The sequence below is a fragment of the Bidens hawaiensis genome, unplaced genomic scaffold (genome assembly GCF_021521415.1).
Source record: "Bidens hawaiensis isolate Kalapana, Puna unplaced genomic scaffold, B.hawaiensis_p1.1 tig00004525_1, whole genome shotgun sequence".
NCBI lineage: Eukaryota > Viridiplantae > Streptophyta > Magnoliopsida > Asterales > Asteraceae > Bidens > Bidens hawaiensis.
The window spans coordinates 60,727-70,365 of NW_027491273.1; the positions used below are offsets into that span (position 1 = coordinate 60,727).

A 9,639-nucleotide genomic window follows, 5' to 3' on the forward strand; every position below is an offset into this window, starting at 1 on the left:
GCCTAAAGCGAAGGTAAACTTGGGGCCCTTATCGAGAATAAGGGAGATGAAATTATGGAATACATAAACTAGACGATTGTCGTGTTTCATGTATGAAATTAAAGGAATTCAAATTTTGTTTTGAAAAGAAGTTTGATTTATATAATACAAATTAAAGGAAAGCACCCAACTTTATTTTATATTTACTAAATGGAAGAAAAAAGTTGTCTAAACCTGGAGAAAATATAGAAATAAAGTGAGCAGAGAATCCACTAAAAAAAACTTGTGTACTAGTAGAATCAAACCTATGTTTGAAATGAAAACTTTCAAAATGCTTCAGAAGCGGTAGTTTGGTCACCAGAGCAAGACTCGGTAGTCTTTCTTTTCTCAATTATACAATATATATACAAATATTTAAACTTTTTAAACAGGGCCTTATTTTATCGAAGACCTAAAGCCTTAGCTTCACCTAACATCACTATAGGGCCGACCCTGGTATCATGGAATGCCACCTCTAGTAAAGGCGTCACCAAATGGCAGATGATCATATCACCACTTTGAAGAAGTTTGTTACGAGGGTGTCAACTGTCAGCGCTACAAATATATGTTCTAGTTATTAGGTTTTGCATGATTGTCCAACATTTGACATGTGCATACAATTCATACTTTAACTATGAACATGTATATACCATTCATCAACACAACATGGGTTAAGCTGTATGCACACCCAAAACTTAATCTATATATGAATTTATTTTCATCTTAAAATCAGTCAAAATACAATCAATTTCATATCTAACACAACAAACTTTATAACTATATATACAAACATATTTGGATGCGTATCAAACACCAAAAAAATAATTTGGTGTTTTAGTCCGCCATTAACCAAAGTTCTAACAAAAAATTCTAAAATTTTATTTCTATGCGTAAATTCAATCAAATTTGTATTAAAACTACATATATGTATCCTTAATCCTTATTCCTTAACGCCATTTGATAGTAACGCATTTATGCACAATCTGACCAATTGACATGGTTGCTCGAGAAAGTACTTGCATCAACATAAAAACTAGTTGAAGCACCAGGCCTTGAGTTTCTGTTGATTTCTCTTGATTAATATAACGCTTTAAGTTATAATTCCTTTACTTCGATCGATTATGTGAAGAATCCAGGAATCCTTAACGCGAAGGCCCAAGCTCTTGTTCCCTTGTCTCTCTAAAGTCTAAACCATGTGAAGCTATATAAATTTTTGAATAAATTTTACTAAACCCATCATACATACATGACATGGATCTACAAACGGGCATTTTCCCGAGTTAACTAGTCAAATAATCATTCTTTAAGGGGCTGGTGTAATGAGAATCGCTTGAGTCCTCTAGCAAAGGTCTATGTCTATGGTTCAGGTTCAACTTCCACTAGTTTCCGTCTTTAAACGTCGTTGAGGCCATATGCCCAACACAACTATGTTTTACCGGATTTCCTTAATTAGAATGGCAATGATGAAACCCCCAGTCTGTCGATAATAGATTCTCACTGTTATGAAAAAAAAAAAAAACAACAACAACAACTAGTCAAATTAATAGCATGAACTTGGAGGTTCAATTCGATCAAAGGTCTCACATGTTACAATCATTTTATACTGTATTTATATATAGTCTTATATACTTGTATGTATTTCAACTGTTTTATTACTTCATACAAATCGAATCTCAAGTCTATTTATAATGTTACATTTAATGTGTTTTAATGTTAAATCAAAGTTATATGTTTGGCTAAGAATTGTTAATTAGTAATATTACTAAACAAGATTATGTTCGAACTACAATAAAATACATATTAATCAATATCTTATCAGACATTTAAAAGAAATATGTAAATTTATATGAAGAGAATAAAACAAAAGCGCCCATGGCCTAATGGATAAGGCGTCTGACTTCTAATCAGGCGATTGTGGGTTCGAGTCCCACTGGGCGTGTATTTTTGTGTATTTTATTTTTTGCACCTTTTTATCTCAATTTTAAATTTTTTACTTGGCAGCCATATCTTTTTTTTTCTAACAGCAATACATTTTATTACAATAAATAACAAAGAGCAGCCTATCTAGCAATAGGGAAGTTGGTGATATGAAACTTACACTATGATGCCGAGTCTAACGAGATTAGCTTTGCTTCGTTTCTTATTCAAAGAAAAGTGGTTGTTTTAATTTCGTCTATCATATTGGAGCCATTCGGTGATTTGTTGTTGAATATTTTGTCATTTCTTGTCTTCCAAGTGAACTAACATACGATCGGATAATCGCTTGTGGTTCGACAGTTTTGCAACTGATTTTGAGGCTTACTTTCACCATTGTGTTAATAGATGATAAGTTCATTATGCACCAATAGTAAACCTGTGACCACATTGCTCTTGGCTCTTGCAAATAGACAATAAGCTAATGGGTGATATGTCCATTTAGTAGCGTTCCCATGGAAGGCGAAGACTCGACATTTACTTCTCCTTTAGCTAATGCCTCTTTCAAAGCTATCATCATTTATTAAAAAATAAAATTAAAAAAATGACGTTCGATTCGGTGATGCCTTATATTTGATTCTTTCTCTTTGATCGCAACTCGCTCAATTGCTCATCTACTGAAGTTTCTATGTTTTGAAATTTATATTTGCAAATATTGGATTACATCGAAACAGAAGGCAAGCGGGCAACAAGCTGCGCCGCTACTCCTTTTTGAATCGCAAAACCCAATCGATTGGAATCGCTTTCAGTCGATTTCCTTGTCAGAACCGCAACACAAAAAACCGTATGAAATTATCGAATCATTTAGTTGGGTCTGCTACTTTGCTCGTTTATAAATAACGTAGTTAACAGTCATTTCTATCAAAATTTGAAGCTTTGAAAGTAATCGACCAAATCCGTATTGAGTTGTTTCAAAATATTGTAGTTGTACGTATATGGAAAGTTATTTTCTTTTCACTATCATATGCTTTAACTCTAGCATATGTGACTGTGCACTTTTTAATATTTGAAGTATGATTGTGTCTAAGAAAAATCATGTACAAATAAATACTTTTAGGCGTTAGGATCCAAAGCAAAAACATATTCTTTTGATTTTAAAATTCTCTTTAGAGTATGTGTTTACATCAAACTCACACTTATCGTGTTTGATTAAGGGGATGTTTGGGATTGCTTATTTTCACCAACTTATTAACTTTTTGAAAAGAAATAAAATGTTTGTGATTGCTTTTGATGTGAGAGGGAAAAGTTAATAAGTTATACTTTTATAACTTATTAACTTATTGAAAAGTTATAAGGAGTTTTGATAAGCAATCTCAGACGCCCCCCTAAATGTCTACAACATTTAAGATTATTATTTTTTTTTGTCTTGATGATGTTGAGTGGTGATTCAAGTAAGGTTTTGTTTGTTGTTGTGTTAAGGAGATATTTTTCTCCTCTGGTTAATCAACATCTTCATCAGTGACAAAGTGAGCCACTTGTGATCATTATGTTTTCATGTAAATGAGGCACGCCACCAATGTTGTCTAAAGGCAACCGAAGTCTCATGTCAAACTCATAAAATAGGATATTTTGCTTAGTAATATAGAAGATGGTTACCTTAAATATAATTATTTAAGTGATAAGTTTGACTTATTTAACAGTTGCTTTCATTGTTTGTTTTTAACAACTGGATACCTGAGATCACCCTGACAAATAGATTATCCTTTAACGTGAAAAACATAACGTGGTGACCTGGCCATCTACCCAGGAGGAAACCCACAACTAGGAAAACATCATGTCTCAACCTAAACTAATTAATCAAATTGCTCTAGGGCTCTAGGCGAGACTCGAACCTACGACCTCTCATTTATGCACCAACAAAAACATCGATTTTTTGTTTGTGAAAGTAAATTGAAATAAAATTTGAAACACAAGAACCAAAATATTTTGTTTGTGAAAGTAAATTGAAATAAAATTTGAAACACAAGAACCAAAATATAAGTTTAATTGGTTTTAAAATAAGAAACAAGTAGTTACCATTAGTTATATCTCAAACTATGTTGCAAACAAGAACAACAATAACAATACATCAGTATCTTTGTCAAGGATACTTATTCTTCGTTATAAATGTTTAAATCACAAATTGTTTTCATGTAGAACCTAGGCAAATAAAACTATATATAATATATCCCATCAAAATGTAACGGAATTCCTATTTCTCGTTCTATGCTTTCATGGTTTGAAGCTCATACGGCCGCTTTTGATCATTTTATGAACCACGGGTCATCATAGTTAGTATGCAATTTCTAATTTCTATATGTGGAGGACAAACACAATACAATTAACTATATAACTATTAACTAAATGAACCAACTTTTAGTTTCTTATAAAAAAAAGCTAAAAAATCACTATTTTATAGACATTTATGATTTATTGATCATCAACTAACCATAGTTACAATATTAATATCAGAAATAATTGTTTGCCAAACATCAAAGAATTTCATGAAATTGAATTGACAACTATTTGAAAAAGCATGAGACAATCAGACAAGAATTGATCTTGGTCGGTGGTGCGTATTCCTTTTTCTGCGTCTTCAAGATTTAAAATCCAATAAAAAATAGCAAAATTATCTATCACATATATAGGTAACTAGTGTTTTACCAGGCGCGTTGCGCCGGGACAGGTCTGTAAAAAAACAGACGGCGATAAACCCAATCGTTTTCGGTTCCAGGCATTGAGGCGATGAGCTACTGTTGGTAAAACCTAAGCGTTACCCCCCCCCCAAAAAAAAAGTCGTCAAAGTAACATATAAAAAGATTAACATGTAAACAAATAAACTATTTGACGTTTTATTTGGTCTGGAAAACCGAGCGATGGTAAAACCCAAGCGTTGTTGGTTCCGGGCATTGAGACAGTAGCTCGACTGTTCGGTCGGCTTCGTTTACTTTCGTTATGGTACCGGAGCTAAAAAACGAAAAAAAAAATATAAAGATTGAGGTGGACCAGTGGGGTGGTGTTGGCTGGTAAAGTCGACATGGGTAAATTCTGGAGCATTGTCGGTCCTGGGCGTTGAGTTGCGAGTCTACGAAAATTCGGTCTGGTTTCCGTTATGCTCGTTACGGTACCGAAATAAAAAGAACAAAATGACAACGACCAATACGGTGCCGCCAAGTGGCCCAATCGCCACTTAGCGGCACCAAACTTGTCATTTATTATATATAATAATTAGATATCAACGGTTGACCTTCTGGTCCAGTAACATAAGGTTAATGGCTAATGCCTGAGACTCAAGGTCTTAAATTCGGAACATGATTTAAGTGGTTTTTTTTTCATAGTATGATGGTTTATCTAGATGAGTCAGACCTAAAACGTTAAAATACGTATTAAAAGCTCAGTTATGTGATGTTTGTTTTTTCAAAGGTAAAATGTTTGTAGTCTGCGGGCCACATCTGCAGACATCTGTAGAAAAATATGTGGTAGTCTTCAAAGTTTTTTAACGTCTGTAGACTGCTAAAATAATTAGCGGTGGTGTACGAACTGTGGTAGTGGTTGGTGGTGGTGGTGGACAGTGATATTGAAGTGGACAGTGGTGGTGCATAGTGGTGGTGATGGTGGACGATGGTGGTAGGTGGTGAACAGTGGTGGTGATGGACGGTGGTGGTAGTGGACGGTGGGTGGTGGTGGTGGTGATGGATGGTGATGGTGGTGGGTGGTGGTAGCGGCGGATGGTGGGTGGTGGTGGATGATGGTGGTGGGTGGTGGTGGCGGCTGACAATGGGTGGTGGTGGTGGTGATGAGCAATGGATGTTGGTAGTGTGTGAAGAGGGCTGAATAAGATAGATATTAGATTATTTTTTAAGACCATAAAAACACTTTTTTGGTTTTTTAAAAAATTAAAAATAAACTGTTTTCAGAGGTTTATGTCTATGTGCACGTAAACATAAGGCCATTGTAGACCTTTTAAGCAAAAACAAACACAACCTTAGAAATTGTGTACTTCCAAACGTTGTCAACAAACATAAATAGATGCTAAACGAATTTATGATCATGGGTAAAACACAGACGTGCTAAAAATATATTATGTGGTGGAAAATAGAAAAAAGAAAAAGCTAAATTTAATCAACCCATAACTGTTGTTGAGTAAATACAAAATATCTCGACTTGAAAATAAAAAAAAATATACACAAAATTTTCCTAACAATCGATATCAACCTTAATTATAGGCTCTCAATGATATTTCTTTTTCATACAATCATACACGACCATTCGACTCTATATCCCTTTAGCGTATAATATTAATCTTAGACTATCTGTAATTACACATTTTGGGGCGGCAATTTAGGCTAAAATGTTGGTGTTTTGGGACGGTTATCGAGTCCGGTAATCAGGTATGAGATTATTTATGAATTTTTTTCACGGGTATTGGCTTAGTTATATGTCTGATAACATAGACCAGTTTACTCGAATATAAACTTGACATCATTTTATTTTTTATTTATTTTCCGTATATACGACATATAATTTATCCGATTATATTCGTAGTCCCTAACAACCCAATTTATTTGATATGAAATATAATATAGTTGATTTATTTTATGTATATATTGTATTTAATATACCCGAAGCTGGGTATGTGACAACCTTTTATAATCATGTATGGGGTGGGGATTACATAAGCATGTCCAACACAACACATTGCCATGAGTACCGATATTCACAACACCTAGATTTGTAGTACCGTAAAAGTTGCCTCTGCGATAACTATTTGTTGGAGATCAGGTTAAAGAATATAAAAATGAAATTCAATCTCAACTAAAATCGACTCTTTTCGATTTATTATAATTCTTGGCACACAAGTTACATGTGACATCCCTCGATTTCGGGTCAAATTGTATTCATTTTGTATTTGTTTTTATGTTGTAAACCGACCCGATTTATATCCCAAATATTTCAAATATATAAAATATTGGATTTTATGTTACTAAAACATTCCTGCTTGTGTAATTTGAAAAACCCCTTTTACGGATTCGAAAACGGACTTAAAACGCTCAAGATACATCAAAAACGAACTTCCGGACGTGAACCGACGTGCTGACCAGCAGCAGATTAGCAGCAGCCCCATTTTTGTTTTTTTTTTTTGTTGTTTTGTGACTTGTCTTGACCCCTCTTGCATGCAAACCTTGATATCACACCCTATGCTTGACCCTTTCAACCCACCCTATATATACACCCCTATCCCCTTTATTAATCTTTGCTCATTCATTTCTTTCTCTTCTAATTCTCAAGCATTCAAAAGTGTTCTTCATATTTTTTTGACAGTTTGACTTTCCAAAGTCAATCTGACCATAGTCTTACATTATAATCAACTTGTTAACACTTATTTATACTTGAAGATTGTTATACAACATATATATAATAGCACCCTTTGTACCTTCGGCGGGCATTTCTCCGGTCTCGGTCGGTTAAGTGTCCGGCCCATAAGACAAAGCTACATGGAGGACTCGTAGTAGTCCTTGATTATATATATTTTCCGCATCTAACTATCAAACTTGTTATACTTGTTTAACTTCTGCGCATCTTAGTTCTATTTTACATTTTGAGTTCCATGGTTATGGGTTTGTAGAGACTAGCCTCGGTTATTCCGTAAATAGTTCCAAACCGGAAGCCGAACTCTTGTTTACTAGTTTGTTTAAATAGTTGTATAAACATGTTTTATGTAAGATTTGAGTTTCTAAAATCATTTTAATTAGTTCCATGGTTATGGGTTTGTAGAATCTAACCTCGGTCTTATCCCGAAACAAGATCCGAACCGGAAACCGAACTTTCGTTTAAAGACTTTGTTGTTGACTTTTTGTATGTAAAACTTTGGTATTATTATTTATAAATTATTTTACAAGTTCTATGATGTCTGGACATGTGGTAACCATTCTTGGCCTTATTCCAAGATAAAAACCGAACCAAACCGAACTAAACCAAGTTTACTCGCTTAAGACACACAAGTGTGTTTTTAACTATTAAAGCTTATATATTTATTTAAAAATACTTTATAAACTGATTTTAATTATTTTCACAAAGTACTCGGAATGTTGAATCCAACTTGATCTTATAACAAAGTTTGGACCGATTAAACCGAACACTCGCTTAACGAACGTTGTTAGTTCTAAAACAATAGAACTACATACTTGGTTAAGTCTCTTTAAGATTTATTGAGTTATCTTGTACATTTATTATTTTGGGAAAGTTGACTTTGGGTTTGGTCAAGTCACAAAGACCCGAACCGACCACCCGAACACTCGTTAAAACCCGTTTTAGTATCTATATTATAAAGGGACTTGCTTTCTTGCATTTTTACCCACCTTATTACTTAACATAGGTTGAGTAAATTAAGGGCTAGATACTTTAACCCGGTTTCGAGCAAACTTACATTTTTAAAGGACTATTATTATAATTTCTTAAATATTTTCATTTTAAACCTTAAACTTTAAATTGTTTACATTTCTTATCATTTATTTTCGTTTAAAGACTTCCAAGATAACTTTTCTAATACAAGACTTCTTCTCCTTTAGGCTTCGTTCGTTAAACTCATCGTTCCGGTTAATCTCCAAATCATCAAATCTTTCAAGTTTATTACTTGAAGGTGAGTACTTTCATCCCCCGTTTTCATTCTTTTATATTTTGGGGGTGACATTGCAAACTTATTCAAATCCAAATGATTTATACTTGAGTCTTAAACCACTAATTTTATTGTATACTTTACTTAAATAAATACTTGATATGGTGATTATATGCTTATATGCTTGAGTGCTAATGTGTTTACCGCTTTTGGATGGATGATTCATAAATCCGAGTATATTTGGCATCCTCTTATAGAAAGGTGTCGTTAATGTATTCTTATTAACGATTTCATACAAAATCCGAGTATATTTGGCATCCCCTTATAGAAAGGTGTCGTTAATGTATTCTTATTAACGATTTCATTTATCTAAATTGTTGCTATTATTTATTGTTTTGTATACAAGTTGTGGAATTTCATATTATATATCTATTGTTTAAAAACTATGAAATTGCTCACCAACCTTTGTGTTGACAAAATCTATTTATGCAATGTTACAGGTTTGACTTTAGGTTGACTCGAGGACTTGAAGAAAAAGCGTTATCGAGGCTATTAGGATATTAGCAAAATGAACATTATATTATTTACTATAATTTGAATTCGGTTATTGTATGAGCAAGTTATGTGACTCTTTGTGTTTTTATGAATTTAGATGAGTTGATTAAATATTGTCACTTAATAGTGTCGTGTGCGATGAATAATCGGTTGCGCCCCGACGTTTCCGTCATGGTCGGGGTGTGACATTACATATATTCTAACTGTACATTTATACTAAAACTCTAACTTAAAAAACGAAGAACCTATTCTAATTTGAAAACCAAATTTCCATACTTTCAATTTGCTACCATTCAAAATAACATACCAAAATCAACAATATACCAACAATATACGTAACAATTGCCTTCTACTTTCTTTCTTATTCATTTCAAGATTAACACTGTGTAGCTTGTACGTTTAATGAGTATAGTGATGAGATAGAAAGAATGCAAATTATGATGTGTTTATGATGAGAAAGTTATCTATGTAAGTGATTTTATTATTTAAATGAGCTA

At 33.4% G+C, this 9,639-nt stretch overlaps 1 non-coding gene across 1 annotated transcript; it reads left to right on the forward strand.

Annotated features, from left to right (window-relative positions):
• Positions 1–1,884: 1,884 nt before the first annotated feature.
• On the forward strand, positions 1,885–1,957 carry TRNAR-UCU (transfer RNA arginine (anticodon UCU)). The gene has a single exon. It is a non-coding gene; the product is annotated as a tRNA-Arg (tRNA).
• The last annotated feature ends 7,682 nt before the right edge of the window (positions 1,958–9,639 follow it).